Source organism: Tachysurus fulvidraco, chromosome 16 (assembly GCF_022655615.1).
Source record: "Tachysurus fulvidraco isolate hzauxx_2018 chromosome 16, HZAU_PFXX_2.0, whole genome shotgun sequence".
Lineage (NCBI taxonomy): Eukaryota > Metazoa > Chordata > Actinopteri > Siluriformes > Bagridae > Tachysurus > Tachysurus fulvidraco.
In genome coordinates, this window is record NC_062533.1 from 130698 (window position 1) to 152713 (window position 22016).

The 22016-nt window shown below is 40.3% G+C and overlaps 1 non-coding gene and 1 pseudogene across 1 annotated transcript; both read left to right on the plus strand.

Annotated features, from left to right (window-relative positions):
* The first annotated feature begins 1400 nt into the window (after positions 1 to 1400).
* On the plus strand, positions 1401 to 1519 carry LOC125139098 (annotated as a pseudogene).
* Positions 1520 to 2878: 1359 nt separating this feature from the next.
* On the plus strand, positions 2879 to 2993 carry LOC113642210. Its single transcript, XR_003440495.2, has one exon. It is a non-coding gene; the product is annotated as a U5 spliceosomal RNA (small nuclear RNA).
* Positions 2994 to 22016: the final 19023 nt, after the last annotated feature.

Consider the following 22016-nt stretch of genomic DNA (forward strand, 5'->3'; position numbering starts at 1 on the left):
TAGTGCTCTGGGGAAAGCTTTTAACGAAAATTGAGTATGATCCACATGGGAGAGAAAACATTTTAAATCAACCTCTGTTCTTAAATAATAACATTTTTAAAACAAGGGAAAGAAGTGGATGGAAGCGGGGATAACGAGAGTGAGAGATGTTTTGTATGAGTTTAAGGAAGGTTTTTTACCAACACAAGTTATTGTAGATGCAATGGAAGTAGCGAAAGAAGAGTACAATAAACAAGAAATTACAAACAAATATGAAATCATTAAAAATGCAATACTGATAGTGTGGATTGAAAGAATAGAGTGTATGGAAGAAGAGCAAAAAGAAAAAAAAAACCTTTGCATGAAACTGGGGGAAAAATTGTGTGATTTTAAAGAATGTACTGTAAAAATGTTTTATTGCGTTTTTAGAGATGGTGTTTTTAAAGAACCGATTGTAAATAAGTACTGGGTGGAAAATTCAAAGATTTAAAAGAAGAGTGTATATGGAGAAACATGAGGGGAAAATGTGTGGAGACAAAGTTGGAATGTTTGGAGTATTTTATAAGACATAAAGTGGTTTTTACTGAGTCTATTTTAAATAAAATTGGGATGGAACAAAATGTTATGTGTAAAGTGTGCCAAGAAAAGGAAGAGGGGATTTTACATATGTTTTTGTATTGTAAAGAACTAGAGGATTTTTTAAGCAAATGCAAATGTGTGATTAAAGATTTGACAGTGGAGTGGGATGAAAATGGAATGGAACAGAGTGGTGATGTTTGGTTGGGAAAAGAAGTGTCAAAACAAGAAGTTTATAAATCTGTGGGTAATGTTGATAAAGTGCAATATGCGAGAGAAGAATTGTGGCTAAAAAGGAAAAAATTGTGTTGGAGGTTTGGAATGTGTTTAAAAGGAAATCAGAAGTGTACATTGAAAGTCTATATGTGTATTTTAAATCTGAAAAAATGCTGGATGCCTTTTATCATATTTTTACAGCACAAGTTTGTTGTGATTTAAAAGACCTAATGTGGAAGTGAAGGAGAATTCTAAAGTATTTATGTAAATATATGGTGTGTGAGGTGTGATGTAAAAATTATTGTATAGAATAATTTTACATTTTTATTGTATTTTTTATTGTATTTTATTGTTTGAAATTTCTTAATAAAAAAAAAGAATGCCCGATCTCGTCTGATCTCGGAAGCTAAGCAGAGTCGGGCCTGATTAGTACCTGGATAGGCGACTGCCTGGGAATACCAGGTGCTGTAAGATTTTGACATAGGCATTCATTTTTTTTACAATTTGAATTCTCTAACAACAACATCTTAATATTCATACCCTGTAGCTAATGTTTTGATAGAAAACAACAACGAAAAAAGAAAAAAAATACAAACAATTTATAATTGGGTTCCATTCCAACTTTCCTCTAACACGGCCATTCCACTCGAAGAGTGCCTGATCTCGTCTGATCTCGGAAGTTAAACAGAGTCGGGCCTGGTTAGTACTTAGATAGGCGACTGCCTGGGAATACCAGGTGCTGTAAACTTTTGACATTCATTTACTTTACTATTTGAATTCTCTAACAACAACATCTTAATATTCATACCCTGTAGCTAATATTTTGATAGAAAACAAAAAATAAAAAAAAATAACTACATTAACACCGCTTTTCTTTTCTGATCACGCTATGCTGTCTTGCACCTTTTCGCTATCCACTGGAGTGACCATAGGGGGAGGGCTGTGGAAGCTGAACTGCTCTCTGTTGCAGGACGAGGATATTGTCCAGGAATACAGAGAGCGGTACAGCAAATGGCAGACCCTCCAGGACTGTTATGACTCACGTGCACGGTGGTGGGACATGGTAAAAGAAAGGACTGGACAGTTTTTTAGGAGGGTAGGAAAAGAGAAAAAAAACAAGGAAAACAGATACATGATGAGGCTGCAAAGATGGTTACAGAGGTATTTTAATCTTTTAAATAATGGGATGGATTTTAGTGAGGAAATAAAAGAAGTCAAGAAGGAAATGTCAGTTTTAGCCGAGGTAAAAGCAAAAGGAGTGATGTTAAGAATCAAAGAAATAGACAGAGAGGAAGGAGAAAAATGTACCCGGTACTTTTTTAAGAAAATAATAAGTATAAAAGCTGTTAAAAAATTAAAAGAACAAGGAAAACAAGAAGACACAACAACTGGAATTTTCAGCGTGGTGGAAGACTTTTATAGAAATCTTTTTAGTAAGAAGGAAGTGCAGGAAGACACTTTGGGGGAGGTTTCATCCTTTTTAGATAAAACTGTCTCAGACAACGTGCTTTTATCCCAGGATTTTACCCTTTTAGAACTCCAGAACAGTTTAAAAGCTTTTAAACGGGGGAAGTCACCGGGATTAGACGGACTCCCCCTTGAGTTTTATGAGACTTTTTGGGATATTTTAGCACATGACCTGTGGTGTGTTTTTAGAGAATTTGAAAATCTGGACAGACTTTAGAAGAATATATTAAAAGAATAGCAACAATGAATAGTAAATCAAAATTGTGAAAATAAAATGATTAAAAAAAATCTGTTCTTATCAGCTTAATATCTGATACGTCCTCTATATTAGGACTATATATTAAATGGATTTTTAGAGCTGGGAGTCCGCTCCGTGCACCATTACACGGTTTAAAAAAAGACAAAACCTCCTTTTCTTTTCTTTTCTTTTCTTTTCTTGAATTGAACCTGCCCCAAACCTCTAATCTGCAAAGTGTGCTCATAACTTTCAGCTGTTTCTCATCGACTGTGTCCCCACCCCTTTTCTATCCAAATGCAAGACTTTACACTGGCTTCAATACTGACAATGGGTGGAACTTACCCTAATCCTGCTTTGTTCACCTCCGATACGGCAATCCAGGGCCTGCTCGGCCTTCTTTAGTAGCTCAGGTTTCTCTTCATTCACGCACAAATCTTTTGCCTTTTACTAAAGATTTCCGTGGAGAGGAACGTTGATGAGTTCAACATATTTTTGTGGGCTTTGCAGTTGCAAGGCTATAAGGGGTTGTAATATCAGATCAAAGCGCTTTGAAGAGTAGGCCTACTTATCACCTACCATTTGTCTGCTAGCATCTGGCAGCTAGCTGTCCGCCAGGCAGGGGGAATAACGGGTCATCGCTTCTCGGCCTTTTGGCTAAGTTCAGGGGTGGAGACTGCGATCACTCTCGCTTAGAGTTTGGGTCTGGCCTTTTATTGTGGCTTTTCTCAAGCCTTTAGAGAGTATATTGTTTTTGTTTTGTATTTGGTTGAAGGTAAGTGGAATTTTATTTCTTTTGTAAATTATTTAGTATTTATAGTTGTTTTAAATTGCCTTTGTTTATTTATTTATTCCTTTTATTGTTTTTTACTTTAAGAAGAATTAAATGGTAAGCTACTGGAGGTGTCACACCTTGACTTCTCCAGGAAGTTTATTCAAAAGATTTTGCGTTTCCCCCCACAGGATTTTAACTGTATACTGGCTCTGCCTCAGAACAAGGGTTTTGACGTAAGTTCTCTGCTTCTCTGCTAAATGATTTCTGGTGTAGATTTGAAAATGCTCGGGACCAGTCTTCCATGTTCACTGTTGAGAAACTGTCCGATAGCTCCAACAAAGTTGTAGTGGTCAGGATGTTCAATGAAACAGTGTCTGGTGAAGACATTTGTTGTTGGCTGGCTAGATTTTGCACGGTTCGAGGCCCACCTATGAAAGTGCTGGATGTGGACGGCATCTGGAATTGTGCTTGGCGTGTTCCCATTAAACAATGGGAAGACCCAAGTTGTTTCCAGGGCCTGAGACATTTATGCCGGAAATGCGGCAAAGTGGGCCACTTAGCCGAGGCGTGTACAGAAATCGTCTGTGGGAAGTGCAAAGAAATTGGTCATTCCTTTGAAGAATGCGTCAGTGGCAGAAAGTGCAATCTTTGTGGTGAGCATAACCATTTCTACAGAGATTGTCCTAAGTCTTTTGCCAACAAGCTGAAGGCCAACAAAATGGCTGCTCAGCATGAGGCTCCTGATGTGGAGAAGGAGGCGGTCCCTGAGGTTTTGGCGGGAAATTCAAACTCCCAGTCAACCTCAGGTACTGGCCAGAAGACGGAGGGCAGGAACAAAGAGGCGGAGCCAGTGGAACAGAATAGAGCAGAGAGGGAGGCCACACCCTCCGTGCAGCTTGAAAAAGTGAATATGGAGGACAGGTTATCCTTTTCGGATGAATCTCAGGAGACAGTGCCGGAGGTAAGTGTGGCCTCCGGGGGTAGTGAGGTGGAAATCTCACTCCCCAATGCTCAAGCCTGCAAAAGGATCGCGGCATCTCCTCTGCCAGAAATGGTAGAGAAGAAGCAGAGGGCAGCACAGAACTTGACTGGGTCCTCTTCTGAGGACCTAGACAGGTTGTGGCCCTCGTCAAGCCCCAATGAGGTTTCCTTTTTGCATGTAGAGCTAAAAACATCAACGCCCCAGGTACCACAAGGCAATAGCTTGAGGAGCCTGGCAGCAGAATTCCCCTCCTTCCCTGATTCCAGTCCCTATGGGATAAAGGAGGAGGAAGTATCACACGTGATAGGTTAATGTTTTAATTTTTTTACCTCTGTAAATTGGTCTTAATGTTGGGTACCCTTTTAAAAACCATACTGCTCATGGCTCTTACGATCTCTACAATTAATGTGAGAAGTGTGAGAGCTCTGTCTAGAGCACAGAGTATTTTTTCCCTGCTGAGCACTCTGGAGTCTGATTTGTTTCTTCTGCAGGAGTGCTCCTTGTCTTTTATGAAAGAGTACACCAAATGGGAACAGATGTGGACTGCCGGCCCCTCCCTTTGGAGCGGTTCGAATTTTAACAGGTCAGACGGGGTGGCTACTTTAATTAAAAACCCGCACATTTTGGTGAAGGGCAGCACGGTGGTGAGAGCCGGGCGGGCGCTCATAGCTAATTTGACCTTTTTAGGCAGTGATTTTAATGTACTCAATATTCATGGTTTTACAGATAAAAACAGTAGGTACGAGCTTTTAGAGGACCTGCAGCCCCACATGTTAGGTAGGATTCCCCTAGTTTTTGCAGGGGATTTTAACTGTATTTTAAGTAAGTCAGATAGGAAAAAAAGAAAGAAAACAGCAAGTGTAGATTTTAAAGTAGACAAAACATTGGTTTTATTGCAGGGTTTGGTTAGAGATTTTAGATTAGTCGACGCTTTTAAATCGGTGCATCCCAGAGAGCAGGGCTTCACCTGGTTTAGTGGTGATGGCACCAGAGCCTCTTGAATCGACTATGTTTTTATACGTGACTGCCTGCCGACCGATGCTACATTAACTCCGCTTTTCTTTTCTGATCACGCTATGCTGTCTTGCACCTTTTCGCTATCCACTGGAGTGACTATAGGGGGAGGGCTGTGGAAGCTGAACTGCTCTCTGTTGCAGGACGAGGATATTGTCCAGGAATACAGAAAGCGGTACAGCCAATGGCAGACCCTCCAGGACTGTTATGACTCACGTGCACGGTGGTGGGACATGGTAAAAGAAAGGACTGGACAGTATTTTAGGAGGGTAGGAAAGGAAAAAAAGAACAAGGAAAAGAGATACATGATGGGGCTGCAAAGATGGTTACAGAGGTATTTTAATCTTTTAAATAATGGGATGGATTTTAGTGAGGAAATAAAAGGGGTCAAGAATGAAATGTCAGTTTTATCCGAGGTTAAAGCAAAAGGAGTGATGTTAAGAAGCAAAGAAAAAGACCGAGAGGAAGGAGAAAAAATATGTACCCGGTACTTTTTTAAGAAAATAATAACAAGTGGAAAAGCTATTACAAAATTAAAAGAACAAGGGAAACAAGAAGACACAACAACTGGAATTTTAAGGGTGGTGGAGGACTTTTATAGAAATCTTTTTAGTCAGAAGGAAGTGCAGGAAGACACTTTGGGGGAGGTTTTATCTTTTTTAGATAAAACTGTCTCAGACAACGTGCTTTTATCCCAGGATTTTACCCTTTTAGAACTCCAGAACAGTTTAAAAGCTTTTAAACGGGGGAAGTCACCAGGATTGGACGGACTCCCCCTCGAGTTTTATGAGACTTTTTGGGATATTTTAGCACATGACCTGTGGTGTGTTTTTAGAGAATTTGAAAATCTGGACAGACTTCCTGACCATTTTAGAGTAGGGATAGTTTCCTTGTTGTTTAAAAAGGGCGACAGGACTGACATTAGGAACTGGCGACCGATAACCCTTTTAAATTTTGATTGTAAACTTTTTAGTAAAATTTTAGCTGTCCGTATGTCGACCGTTTTAGAGGACGTGATCCAACCGGACCAAGCCTGTGCAGTGCAAGGGAGGAAGATCACGGACAGCTTAGTGCTGATCCGGGACGCCATCTCTTTTGCGAGAGAGAGAAACATTCGGCTTCTAGTTGTAAATTTAGATTTTTAAAAAGCCTTCGATTGGGTCTCGCACCAGTATCTTTTGAGGGTACTGAGAAAAATGGGATTTCCTGGGAGGTTTTTAGCCTGGGTGGGACTGCTGTATCGTGACATATACAGTAAAATCCTAGTAAATGGGCTTTTGACAGAAGCGGTGGAAATACACTGTGGCGTCCGGCAGGGGTGTCCCTTATCTCCACTCCTGTTTGTTGCGTGCATCGAGCCACTTGCACAGATTCTGAGAAGGGACCGCTGGTTCAAAGGACTGGATTTGCCAGGTGGACTGACCGCAAAGTGTGTATTGTACATTGACGACATCACTATTTTAGCTTCAGACGTTTTATCGGTCCAAAGAGCTCTCGATCTAACGTGTTTAAGGTTGAAGATTTTACCAGTTGATCTTAAAACTCCCGTTTCCTTTTATCTGCCAAAATAGTATGATTTTATGAGAAAATTTTTAACGAAATTTCATCTCGACACTTTGGATGTCACGGATTTAACAGTCAGTAGGAGCATTGTCTCTTGTGTGCAGGACCGGGAAGCAGTGAGTCCAGTTCCGGGCCTTTCCGTGGAGGAGGCCAAGCAAGTTTGGCGGAACACCGCCGATCCCGCTCTCCGGAACAAGCACAAGGATCTGGCGTGGATGGTGGCTCATGAGATCCTCCCAACCAGGGCTGTGATGCACTCCCGGGGAATGGCAAAGAATCCTATCTGCCTACGTTCCGGATGTGGCCAGCCGGAGACCGTACGGCACGTCCTATGTGAGTGCAGCGCTGCGACGGACCTGTGGGCCAAATCCGCCCCCCTTGTATTCCCGTGCCTGCCAGTAGGGGAGACCCAGCCAGTGGCGTACCGGCTAGCGGTACTAGGGGTGAGCCGGAGGATCTAGCTGCTACCGGCAAAAGATTTCGTCAAGCTCTGGCTCACCCTGAACAGTGTGAAGGCCACCATCTGGGCATCCCGTAACCTGCTGGTGGGGAAGCATGTTACGGTACCCCTGCACACACTTGGAAAGATGGTAGTAGCTATGCTGCAGGAGTACCGGGCGATGACATCCGGAGGAAGAGGGCCGGGGCACCACGCAGGGGGGTCCTTACCACCACAAGCCCTGGTTCCAGGAAACGCACCCCAGATGTCACCTGGAGGAGCGCCTGGCAAAGGGGAGACGATCTCCGCTGAGCCGCGAAAGCGACAGAGACAGGGGCAAGTTCGGGGAGCGAGGTGAGGGCTACGTGTTTAAGGACTCGCCCCGGTCTTGCACACGAGTAATGCCAAAATACATGGTGACTTTTTATATGGATAGCTGCTTTTAGAGAAAATCATATTTTTAACAATTTCAGTACAATTTATTTTATTTCACCCTGTTATTTATTATTCACTTATCTATTTATTTATTTATTATAATTGCACTATGCTTTTAGCAAGTAATTAATTTGGAGTGATTTTTAGTAACACGGGTTATTTTTAGTAACAGGTTAAAACCTCTTACGGATCGCTGTGCCGTGCACGGCACAGAAGTCAAAGTGACCACTAGGGGATGACCCAGAAACAAGCTTCATTTCATCTTTAAAGCATCAAATCCTCTAAAAACACGAAAAATCCTATTTACCTAGTAAAGTTTATATTCTCATTTTTTTTTAAGCCCACACACAAAGCATAATATGATTCACAGCCTTTATACTATTAGAAATTTTTTTTGGAGAAAACTGACCTAGGTGGCGCTAGACCGTTTTTTCCCTTACCTTTAGACGCTTCCCTTTCTTCACTGGGGTATTATATTCCAAAACAAATATTCCACAACAATCCACACAGGTCCAAGGAACTGGAATCTGTAAGCCTTTTAATCCAAAACGCTTTGCTCGCGCCGCAAATATTTTGTTTGTGTTCCGAAAACTGGAAACAGTAGTGCGACATCATCTGGTTTTGCCACTCTAACTTCTCATTGGGGTATTCAAAAATTCTAAATTTATTTATTTACATATTTATAGCCCAGGGCCTATCGAATCAAACAAGCCCTCACTTGAGCCAATCGGTGCTTGTATTGCAGAGATAGACGGCTGAGAAGCCAATGATGTCATGACATAATTTTTGGGAACCCGCCTTTGACTGACAATTACTCCTTCCAATAGCAAAGAAATGGGCCGGGACCTATACAGCTCTTTAGCCAATAAGTAGACAATTCCAACGATATGCAACATGCCGCGTCTCCTCTGCCAGGATCTGTGTGAAAAAGCTGTGCAGATGAATTCTTGCGTAATCCTTGACCTTTTGTCACTCTCACAGCTCAGGGTGTCAAGTTACAGGCCTGTTTTCACACCAGAGTAGTAGACAGAGAGTCTCTGCTTGTTTTAGGCCTTTCAAACTGAGCATGTCAAACTGAGTCTTTTAATTCAAAGTTATACGTAAACAAGTACACAAAAACGCTGGACCAGACGACCATGTCCATAGAAAAATATTTTTATTGAAGCCATTTTTGGGTCTTTTGACTTGAAATTTTTTTTTTGGTGAAAGCCAAGACATGTGGCTATGACCCTCAGTTGTTATTTGGTCCCTAACATGTTCCAGAAAAGATTAATCAGTTTATCAGGTAAACAACCCAGGCGGAAATGAAAACCTTCAATTCTAGCCTCTGTAACTTTGTGCCAGTAAGGCCTAGAATCAATCTGAAACTAGTTTCTGAAACTAGAGAATCTCTTCTTTCCCCTGTATGTCAAAGTATGTGGGAGCTGTACCACTTTTTGTTGGGTAAGTCATGTAGGCGTATACATAACAATGGCACAGCAGGAGCCTGGATTCTCAGCGGTGGAATGGTGAACTGGCTGATCTTCCTGTACTTATGTAGAATTACAATAAAACCCGAAAATAGTACTTGAGGTGACTAACGAAGAAACTCTATTAATATCCAGTAGCGCGGTGCCTCCACTGGTGATTACTACACTTACTGGTAGTGAGCAGTGCGTAATGTATATCACCAGAACATGAAAATACAGTAGCTGTACTATGTCCTAAACTTGGTGTGTGTGTGTGTGTGTGTGTGTGTGTATGAGTTGCCACGACACCCAGTTATAACAACATATAAACAAATAAGAGTTTATTATTTATCTCCTGCAATAATCAGACTGCAGCATCAAGGCCAAATTCCAGAAATATAAAACATCAAAACATCAAACTTATCGTTCGTAAGGCCTTCAAATGACATAAAAGGTCGTGCAGAACAATACTTTTAGGTTATCAATAAAACAATAAATGTAATTGTTCTCAAAGCGCTTGTCGTTGGGGCCCATTGGTGCACGTGATACAACTCACCAAGCTGAAGTGTTCAGTGGCTATTATTTAGCTTCTCACTCACTACTTCCCGGTCCTCTGCTTCACAAAATGTCCGTCCTCACGGCAGAAGCGATGTCTCGTGGTATCCTTTTGCCCGCGAAACTCCAGTTCACCAAATGTGGCTCACAATCCGTGTTTAGCACGATGCTCAAGCTCGTGTAGCTAGCTTGTGTAGCTAAGCGTTAGCATATTAGCATAAGCTGCAATGTACGTGAAACATCCGCTGTTCGCCGGTGAGACCGCGATGGTCGCGACCGGCTCCACTCAGTCTATAGAGTCCAGAAAATTGTTATAACTCAAATAGTTAGAGTTCCTTTTCATTATCAAACGATCCCTTTATATATATATATATATATATATATATATATATATATATATATATATATATATATATATATATATCCTCCTGAATCCGAGGTTCGACTATCGGCCGAATTCTCCTCTCCAGTACGCTTGCATAGACTTTTCAGAGGAGGCTGAGGAGTGTGATCCCACTATAGTTAGAACACACCCTCCGGTCCTCCTTCTTAAACAGAGGGACCACCACCCCAGTCTGACAGTCCAGAGGCACTGTCCTCAGCCGCCACGCGATGTTGCAGAGGCGTGTCAACCGAGACAGCCACACAACATCCAGAGACTTGAGGTACTTGGGGCGGATCTCATCTACCTCTGGTGCCTTGCCACCGAGGAGCTTCTCAACTACCTCAGTGACCTCAGCTTGGGGGATCGACGAGTCCACAACTGAGCCCTCGGCCTCTGCTTCCTCAGTGGAAGACATGTTGGTGGGGTTGAGGAGATCCTTGAAGTACTCCTTCCACCATCCGAGAATGTCCCCAGTTGAAGTCAGCAGATTCCCACTCGCACTGTAAACAGTGTGTGCAGGGCACTGCTTCCCCCTCCTGAGGCGCCGGACAGTTTGCCAGAATTTATATGAGGCCAACCAATAGTCCTTCTCCATGGCCTCACTGAACTCCTCCCAGACCCGAGTTTTCGCCTCCGCAACCACCCGGGCTGAAGCTCGCTTGGCCCTCCGGTACCTATCAGCTGCCTCCGGAGCCCCCTGAGCCAACCAGGCTCGATAGGACTCCTTCTTCAGCTTGATGGCATCCCTTACTTCCGGGGTCCACCACCGGGTACGGGGATTGCCGCCACGACAGGCGCCGGAGACCTTACGGCCACAGCTCTGAGCAGCAATGGAGGTGGAGAAAATGGTCCACTCAGACTCAATGTCTCCAACCTCGGGATCTGGTTGAAGCTCTGCCAGAGGTGGGAGTTGAAGATCTCTCTGACCGGAGACTCTGCCAAATGTTCCCAGCAGACCCTCACAGTACGTTTGGGGGTCTGCCAAGTCTGTCTATCTTCCTCCCCCGCCATCGGATCCAACTCACCACCAGGTTGAACCGCCACCTTATTGTGGTGGAGGGGTTTGCATGCCTGAATGATCCTAGGAGCTATGTTGTCTGGGGCTTTTTGCCCCTGGTAGGGTCTCCCAAGGCAAACAGGTCCTGGGTGACAGGCCAGACAAAGAGCGGTAAAAAACCCCCTTATGAGAAACGTTAAATCAAGGTCCCTGACATCGCCCGGTAAGGCGCAACCGGGGCCCCGCCCTGGAGCCAGGCCCGGGGTTGGGGCTCGCATGCGAGCACCTGGTGGCCGGGTCTTGCCCCACGGGGCCCGGCCGGGCTCAGCCTGAAAGAGCGACGTGGGGCCGATCTCCTGTGGGCCCACCACCTGCTGGAGAAACCGTAAGGGACCGGTGCAATGTGGATTGGGTGGCAGTCGAAGGCGGAGGCCTCGGTTACCCAATCCCCAGACACGGAATCTGGCACTAGATTTAGGTAAGTAAACAACCAAATAGGGAGGAAAGAGCCTATTGAATGGGCCCGTGCACCAACAATCCAAGTTAGAAATCTTATTTAAAAAACATTTTTTCTAACCCTAACTCTAAACCTCACCCTAAAACCTAGCCCTAAACCTAATCTTAACCAATCCCTAAAACTTAATATTTAAGACTCCTAGCTCGAATCCTAAACCGTAATCCTAAAAACTAGCATTAAACCTTAACTCTAACCTACTTAAATTGGAACTATGTCTCTAAAACTGAACCCAAAAATGTAAAAATTAAATCACTTGAATTAAAATTCGCATCCGCAAGACTTAAGATAAACTCCAATTCGGACTGTTACGCTAATCTGACTCTAAATCCTAAACCAACCAATCTTGGCCCTAAAATTCCCTAACATTACAATTTGGCTCTAAAATCCAAAAACAAAATTTTTAAATATTTTTCATATGTCAAAATTCCAAAGAAAACTTGACCCAAATTCAACTTGAATTGGAACTAAGACTCTAAATCGGAACCCTAAAATAAAATATAAATCACTAAAATTAAATTGTGATAAATCTAACCAGATCTTGGCCCAAAATTTCCCTAGCACTAACAATCTGGCTCTAATAACCCAAAATAAACAATTCTTAAACAGATCATGCTAAAAAACTAAAATTGACCCAAAAATAAATAGATTGATAACAAAATAAATAAATAAAAACCTACTTGAATTTGGAACTACGACTATAAATATCTAAATAAACCGGACTCTGTATCCTAAACCCAACCAATCTTGTCCCTAAATTTCACTAACATTGCAGTTTGGCTCTAAATACCCCTAATCAAAACTCTAAAACATTTATTATGCATTCCTAAAAGACAAATAAATTGACCCAATCCTACTTGAAATTGAAATTATACTCAATATTAGAAGCCTAACTCAAAATAAAATCACCTAAAACCTAATTAGGATCATTCCCATTTGGACTAAATACACTAATCCGGACTCTACATTTTAAACCTAACCAATCTGGGCCCTAAATTTCCCTAGCATTGGATCACTAAAAATTAATTAGGATTTCCATGTCTTATATTAAAAACCCAACCCAAAAGCATGCAATTCCATAGTTATTACTGCAGATGGCACCATTTGACAGCGGCACAATATGGGCTGGGCCTATTTTCTCATGCACAGAGAGGATTCTGGATCTTGTAGAAAGAACAGAATTAAAGGCTAATATCTCTTAATGAAGAGGTGCTTGGCTAGTGCCCTGTCATGCTTCCCGGACAGATAGGTTGCAGCCACCGGACCCGTTTGCAGACCCAAGGTAAATATTCAGCCTCCATGGGTCTACTAAGACAACGTCGGACCATTTGACTCGGGAAACCTTGTGGTGTTAACAAAGAGTCATCCTGGATGGGACAAGGTAAGCACTCAGCCTCCCTGGGTCCACTAGGACAGCATGCAGGGTGGTGGTCTGAGGACTACAGACCTTAAATGAGGCCAAGTCTTCTACTGGTGAATATCACCAATCACACAACAGTCCACCATGCACCACACTGCACTCACAACATATTAGCTTCAAATTTTCCTCATTGCATTTTAAATATCTTAGAAAATAGTAGAGATAGCAGTTGTATAGAAAAAATACTCAAGTAATGTTAACAATAATAGTAACAAAATCATAGTGGTAACAATAATAACAAAAAAAGGAGGAAAAACTAAAATAGGAAAGTGAAAGCTAGCAAAATGCAATAGAGAATAAATAAATAGATTACACAACCCTAAAAATTGAAACATACTCATTATAATCAGTTTCACACCTGCCCAGCCTAATCACCAAACAAATGGTGGGAAGGATGGGTAGGTGAGCAGTATTATGCCCAGTCAGGCATAGGGAGTTGACCTGCTCAGTCCAGCAGCTCGCTCTCACTCTGCTCTCCTTCACGTCCACTCTCATCTATTAGAAGCAAATGATAGAAAATAAATACATGAACAAACAAACAAACAAACAAAAATAAATAAATAAATAAATAAATAAATAGTGCAACAAATCAACCAATGCAGAGTCGCTACTTAGTTTTAAAAATGATAAACTTCTGATTGGACATGGGACGTAAAGTGACTAAAGGCCGAAACACCTTGTGAATCTGAGGTGCACTACTGATGATGTGTCCTGAAATTCATAAAAAGACCAATTAATAACCTTAATCCCCTTAAATAGGCCAATAATACTAAAATAAATTCTTAAAACAAAATAAATAAATATATAAACAAACAAATAAATAAATAAATAACGCAAACACACATGGGGCCTGTTTCAATAAGGAGGTTCAACCAACTGTGAGTTTAAACTTGAACTCTGAGTTAACAAACCCTGAGATGGGAAACTCTGAGTTTTCGGTTACAGAACAGCTGAAATGAGTTAGTTTTATCAACTCTAAATTGACTGACACTGAGTTAAACGTGTGCACCACAACTATAAAAAGCCATTATCAATGGCGCACAGATATAATGAGTCACCATGGCAACAGAGTCAGACAAAAAGTGGTCTGCATATTGCTCACCAGCAGAACTGTTTATGAAAGTGCAGAAATGTGTAAGTTTACAATTTAATTACTTTTAAACAGTGTTGGGTGTAATTAATTACTAAGTAATCTAAATACTGTAATTTAATTAAAGACTATAAAACATTTCTGTATATAACAATAGTGGATTTAACATCAAATTTTAAAAGGTATGTGTGACTTTCTCCCTCTGGATACACACTTTGGTCAATTCAAGGATAATTCATGCAGTTGTATATTGTTTATATGAAGGCATTTGAAGTGCAGTTTCTTGTCTCACCTTATTGTTTAAGTTGTTGATGTTGATTTGGGAATTAGAAAGTAATTAATAAGTAGGTAGACCAATAAGTAAGTAGACCAATACTTTTTAGAGATAGTAATTATTACATTAATCTAATTAGACTTGTTGAAGATGTAATTTGTAGTTAGTAATGAACTAACTACCCCCTGCCAGAGTATGGAAGAACAGCAGGAGGAAGGTCCATCACAGTCCATCACATCACAGGTCTGGTGCACAGTAAATGCCACAGTTTAATTCTGTAGAATTTTAGAACTACATAATGTAACTCTATACTGTATTTTCAGTTGCCAGTTAAGGAGTTGTAGAAACTTCATCTTATTAAAAAGATCTTGAAATCGAGATTCTGAAACAAAAGCTAAAGGTGAGTGTAAAGTTACAGGTGAATTCTAGAAAGTATTGAAACTATATAAAATTTTATTTAAATTTAATGTAATTAATTAATAAATCAATTAATTAATTGATTAATTGGGAAATAAAGAACACCATATAAATTGCTATTATTGTGTTTATTCATTTTCTTTCTTTTTGTTTTGTGGTGGTGGATATTATTTGTACAGAAACGTAAGGCAACACAAAGCATCTGCTCAGATGCAAGAGCGTGGTGGCGGTGGCTTATATTTGTGATGATAAAACCTGCATATTTCTCACCAGCAGAACTGGAAGTGCTTATGCAAGCATATGGAGAATTTGAACACGTATTTAAAAAAAGAAACACTGCTGTATAAAACAATAGTGGATTTAACATTCAATTTTAAAAGGTGTATATTCAAAAAAAAAAATCTTCATTTCGGGATAATGGCTTTGGTATCTAAAAATTGCTCTTTTCACAGAAACTATACAGAAGAGCTCCGTATGCAGTAGAAGTGTTTGGGCACTGGGGGTCCAGTGAAATCTTCCAGTAAAGATTATTTATTTTTTACTAAAAATTGGTTTGCTTGTTTTTTTAAAAACATTAAAAACAGATAAAATATGCTGTCATGTACAAGTAAGAGGCAGAATATCAGAGGATCAGGGCCACACCAAAGACAATAAACACAAATGTTTTGAAAGGAACAAAAGCCAGAAACATGAACCCTCAGGAATGAAGTGGAACGGCTTCATATTTAACTTTAACTATTCTCCGACTCAAAATCAAGTGAAATTAGTTGTTAAAAAAACAACAACAAATTGACATAGCAAAAACCATAATTATTACCAAGCTTCTTATTATTACAGATGAGCTCCATATGCAGTAGCAGTGTTTAAAATAATATGAAATTCTAAAATATTGTACACAGAACAGAGTGGGAACAAAGTCGAATCTATTAAGAGCTGATCACTATTTAGAAATGCCCTGAGATGTCTTTCTGACCTATCTACACATCACAGATATTGTTTTGCATTAATCGCTCCTCCAGTTTCCTCCTGTAGCTGTCCTTGCATCATCTCATCTTATATTTGACTTTAGAACTCCGCTTTGTCCCCTGAAGTAAAAGCCCTCTTTTCTAGTCTTTGAGCTCAGAGGTCACCCAGGGTTTGTCATTGGAGAAACACTGTACCCTCCTAGATGGTGGGTGAGACCATCAGTGTCCTCACCATGAGAGCTGCAGAGTGTCTCACAGTCTGTGGTATTGAAACAGTCTAACCATATCTCACTGGCCTCCACAGACCAGATCTTCACAGACTATTTTTGTTTTTTTCCTTTTCACCCTGGGTGTGTGTTCAGCTGGCAAGCTCACTCCTGAGTCATCTAAATAAGAGAGTTCCTAAGCTTACTTAGATATCACAAGTTAAGGTACTGTGAGTCAGTGCAGTTAGTGAACAGATTTCATTAAGGAAGCCTTAGTGACTGCTCAAGTCAGGTATCTTTATTTGCTCAACTGAGCCAGAGGAAAGTGTAACCAAGGTAAAAAAAAAAAAACCTGGAAGGAAAATTAAACAGCTGAACAATAGCATTAAATTAACATTACACAGTATGCATTTCACACTTGGCAGACATTGTAAATTAATTAACCCAGCTTAGGACACAAAAAATAACATGACTCAAATTACACTGACACTCAACATTTACCATTTGCCAAGCATTGGAAAAATGAATTCTGTACAGTATTTCAAATTATATTATAATGACCAATGCATTTGCATACCATTCCCCTTCGAAACACTTTTCTAGCCCAAACTCCTAAGATTTTTCTTTCTTTCTTTCTTTCTTTCTTTCTTTTTTTTTTTTTTAAGAAAGCACACACCCATAAAGTTAATAGCTGACTTTTTTTGCTTGGTTGGTTGGTTTTTAAAAACATTAGACAGGTAAAATATACAAACTGTCATGTACAAGAAAACAGCAGAATTTTAAGGGATCAGGGCCACACCAAAGACAATAAACACAAACCTTATGAGTGGAACAAAACACAGAAACATGAAATCCCTCAGAAATGAAGTGGAACTGGTTCAGATTTAATTTTAACTATTCTCTGACAACAAATCAGTGAAATTAATTGCTAATAAAACAACAATTATGACAATGCAAAAACATAATAATTATTAAGTTTATCATCAGAGTTTTTATTCTGAAACTGTAATTATTTATTAACACTAAAAACCATGAACCATTAGTTGAATTTCTTTATTAAATTTGTCAAAATTTGTAATTACTTTTATGTCATTGTGTAAATATCTAATTCTTCACATTTACACATTTTAATTTTTCATAATTTAATTCATTCTAATTCAGGGTTTTTTAAATAAATATTTTTCATGTGTTGACAGTGATGTTTTTTTATTCTAAATCAGAAAAATACATATTAAATAAGGCATCCTGTAGAATATTTAGTAGTATATTTAATAATAATAATAATAATAATAATAATAATAATAATAATAATAATAATAATAATAATCCAAGCAGAGCAAATGCCAATTTGGAAAAAGCAGATACAAATTCATGTATCTGTATAATAACTAATAACTTGCATGTGTTGCATTGTGTACTTCCTTCTGTTAGTTCTTCAGCAAGGACAAAAGGATAATCCACTCTTTGTGTGTGTGTGTGTGTGTGTGTGTGTGTGTGTGTGTGTGTGTGTGTGTGTGTGAGAGAGAGAGAGACACAGTCCTCAGGAATGAAGTAGAACTGCTGCAGGTTTATCTTTTAACTATTCTTTGACTCTAAATCAAGTAAAATTAATAAAACAAACATTATATATTTTTTTCATTCCAAAACTGTGATTGTTTAACGCTATGAGTGATATTGTCCTCCTTCAACACTGACATGTCAAACACATAATAAATACTTACTGCTAATTATTCACAAATATGCAATGATTATAGGTTGATGTAGTAATACAGGATGATTAAACTAATTCAGTTTATTTCAATTTAATTTATTTGTATAGTAATTTTAACAATTCACATTCTCTCAAAACAGCTTTACAGTAGTATTGAAACAGAAAAAAAAATCATCTATAATCTCACTAATCTTCAACACTGTATAATACAGTGCAATAACCTGGATAGCAACTTTGCCTGGAACTTTCACCCACAACAGTGTACACCACCAAGCACAATACACAAAAGGTATGCACACTCACCTGTATGGACTGCACTGACCTACAACAAATACATACTCTTCCAATATACATCGAGTTAGTTATTTCCTCACATGGGCTCTCTGACCACTGCTATGCTGATGATACACAACTTGTATCATCAGCATGTTTGGCAGAAATTTCATCATGGATGACTGCTCATCAGTTAAAGCTCAATCCTAGCAAAACTGAACTGCTGTCCATCAGGTGATTCATCCCCAGGTCATGATCTTGTTATATCCCAGCACAACGATCTGATCTCCCATTCAGCCACAGCTCACAACCTTGGGGTAACCATGGACAATCAACTGTCCTTTTCGTCTCATGTTGCTAATGTGACTCGCTCATGTCGGTTTCTTCTCTACAACATTATAAGGATTCGGCCATTTTTGTCCACACAGACTGCTCAGGTACTTGTTCAGTCTCTTGTCATTTCTAGACTGGTTTACTGCAACACACTGCTAGTACCTATGAACGCAATCCATCCTCTGCAAATGATCCAAAATGCAGCTGCCCGGCTTGTTTTCAACCTGCCAAAGTTCTCACATACCACCCCGCTACTGCGATCCCTCCATTGGCTTCCGGTAGCTGCACGCATCCGATTCAAAACACTGATGCTGGCCAACAAAGCCAAAAATGGACCAGCTAACTCTTACCTCACAGTCCGGACAGCTGAGTCACTGGCTATTTTCAAGCGGCGATTGAAGACCTACTTATTCATTTACATTTACAGCATTTGGCAGACGCCCTTATCCAGAGCGACGTACATAAATGCTGGTTCACTAGGTTACATACTTAAGATACCATGAGTTTAAAACATTTGTTCAAAGTTACAATGAAAAAGTGTCAAAGGTTTTTTTTTTATAATAAAATGCAAAAGATAAGGAAAGAAGTGCTAGTTGAAGTGTTTCCTGAATAAGTAGGTCTTTAACCGCCGCTTGAAAATAGCCAGTGACTCAGCTGTCCGGACCTCTAGAGGAAGTTCATTCCACCACCTTGGTGCCAGAACAGAGAAGAGTCTTGTAGTATACTTGCCTCTTACCCTGAGAGATGGTGGAACCAGTCGAGCAGTGCTGGTAGATCGGAGGTTGTGGGGTGCAGTGTGAGGAATGATGAGGGAAGCTTTGAGGTAAGAGGGAGCTGGTCCATTTTTGGCTTTGTAGGCCAGCATCAGTGTTTTGAATCGGATGCGTGCAGCTACCGGAAGCCAGTGGAGGGATCGCAGCAGCGGGGTGCTATGCGAGAACTTTAGCAGGTTGAAAACAAGCCAGGCAGCTGCATTTTGGATCATTTGCAGAGGACGGATTGCGTTCATAGGTAGACCTGCCAGCAGTGCATTGCAGGAATCCAGTCTAGAAATGACAAGAGTGTGTGTGGACAACAATGGCCGAATCCTGCTAATGTTGTAGAGAAGAAACCGACATGAGCGAGTCACATTAGCAACATGAGAGGAAAAGGACAGATGATTGTCGTTGTGCAAGGATATAGTAAGGTCATGACCTGGGGATTAATCACCTGGGATGAACAGCAGTTCAGTTTTGCTAGGATTGAGCTTTAACTGATGAGCAGTCATCCATGATGAAATTTCTGCCAGACATGCTGAGATCCGGTCAGAAGCTATGTCATCTGAGGGTGGGAAAGAGAAGATAAGTTGTGTATCAGCAGCATAGCAGTGGTAAGAGAACCCATGTGATGAAATAACTTCACCAAGAGAGTGAGTATACAGGGAGAAAAGAAGAGGACCAAGTACTGAGCCCTGTGGGACGCCAGTGGAGAGTCTGCGTGGAGCAGATGTCACTCACCTCCATGTTACCTGATATGAGTGTCCTTCCAGGTAGGAGGCAAACCATTCCCAAGCTGATCTGCAAATCCCAAGACTCTTGAGGGTGGATAAGAGAGTCTTGTGGTTGACCGTATCAAACGCTGCTGAAAGGTCAAGGAGGATAAGGACGGATGACAGTTTGGCTGATCTAGCAGCATATAGCTTCTCAGAGACATCCAAAAGGGCTGTCTCTGTAGAGTGAGCTGCTTTAAAGCCAGACTGGTTGGGATCTTGGAGGTTGTTCTGTGAGAGATAGACAGTGTCACAGTGTAAGATGAGTTTTAAGGCACTGTGACTTGAAATAACCATAGACACAAGTTTTCATTTATCACTACTATTATTTATTGGGCAGCATGTATATATATACACTCACAAAGATTGCAAACACTCACCAGCTTCCATTTTCCGGAGCCAAAACCTGTGCAATATACAACCTTGGACTTTTATACACTTAACATGCTGAGCAGCCATTTTTGTGTGATGTAATATGGGTCACCAGTTCATGCCTGTATAAAAATGGGTCACCAGTTCATGCCGGTATAAAAATGTATTGTTTTGGTGGTGAAAGTCTTAATGGGGGTTGGACATGTGTTGAATTGTATGTTTATGTTTATTTATTTTCATTAACGTAGATGTTGTTGGCCAATGATTGTTGCCCATGTTCCTATAGTTAGATTAGAGAACCCCCTACCAATTTTAGAATGGTTAGATCCAGGGGCGGGGCTAAGAGAATAAAATGGCTCCCACACAGTCAGTCTGGGTGGGTTATTGTAACAGTTGGTGTTTGTAGGTGGTGTACCAAGTAAATGCTATGGTCTTACTGAGTGTGGGCACTAATAAATCACCCTTCACCTGACTCCAAGCGGCTTCTGTGTCACATTTGCCTCCTATCCCCCGGTTAAATCCTAACAGACAGACAGTTGATTATAGACAATGCATTCAAGAATTTTTGAAAGAAACGAGAGAAGTGATACCGGTCTGTAGTTACTGATGTCTGATGGATCCAGAGCAGGTTTCTTTAGGATGGGAACAACCCTTGCTCTCTTGAAAGTAGTTGGTACCTGACCAGATGCTATGGATCTATTGCCGATAGTGGAAATGAAGGGCAAAAGGTCTTGCGAGATGGTCTGGAGCATAGTGGTAGGGAGTGGATCCAATGGGCAGGTGGTAGGATTACAGGACTGGATGAGTTGTAAAATCTCTTCTGCTGCCACAGTTGAGAAATGTGACAACGAAGGTGTGGAGGAATGCATACTCTGAGATGTAAGTGCAGTCGGGGCTGAAGTGAAGGTCCGGCAGATTTCCTCAATCTTCTCCTGGTAGTAAGAAGCAAAGTCTTCTGCAGTCAGGGAGGATGAAGAAGGTGGAGCCGGGGGGTTGAGCAGAGAAGAGATGATGATGTGGAATTTCCGAGGTTCATGTGAGGAAGCTTCAAGCTTTTCCTTGTAGAAGGAAGTCTTGGCAGAAGTCACATCTGAGGAGAACTTGACAAGAAGTCAAGGAATTCAGGAAACACTTCAACTAGCACTTCTTTCCTTATCTTTTGCATTAAAAAAAAAAACTTTGACACTTTTTCATTGTAACTTTGAACAAATGTTTTAAACTCATGGTATCTTAAGTATGTAACCTAGTGAACCAGCATTAATGTATTCAATGTTAGAGATTTAAACACTTATGTATGTCGCTCTGGATAAGGGCGTCTGTCACATGCTGTAAACGTGAATGTACAGTGCCCACCACAATTATTGGCACCCATGTTTAAGATGTGTTAAAAATGGTCAAATAAATTCTTTTTTTTTTTTTTTTGTAGAAGCATAATCTCTAACAGAAAAACTGTGAAAAATATAACCTTTAACACAAGTTAATAATAATTTTAAAAAGTCCATGAATTTTAAAAAAAAATCTATATATATATATATATATATATATATATATATATATATATATATATATATATACAAATTTCAACTACCAGGACATTTTAAATAAAAACCAGATGGCCTCTGCTAGAAAGCTGAAGATGGGTTGTCATTGGGGCTTTCAGCAGGATAATGATACAAAACATGGCAAAATCTACACAAAAAATGGTTCAGCAGTCACAAACTCAAGGTCGTCCCATGGCCATCTCAGTACCCAGACCTCAACCCAATCGAAAACCTGTGGGGCGAGCTAAAGAGGAGAGTGCATAAGAGAGGACCCAGGACACTGGATAATCTAGATAGATTGTGCAA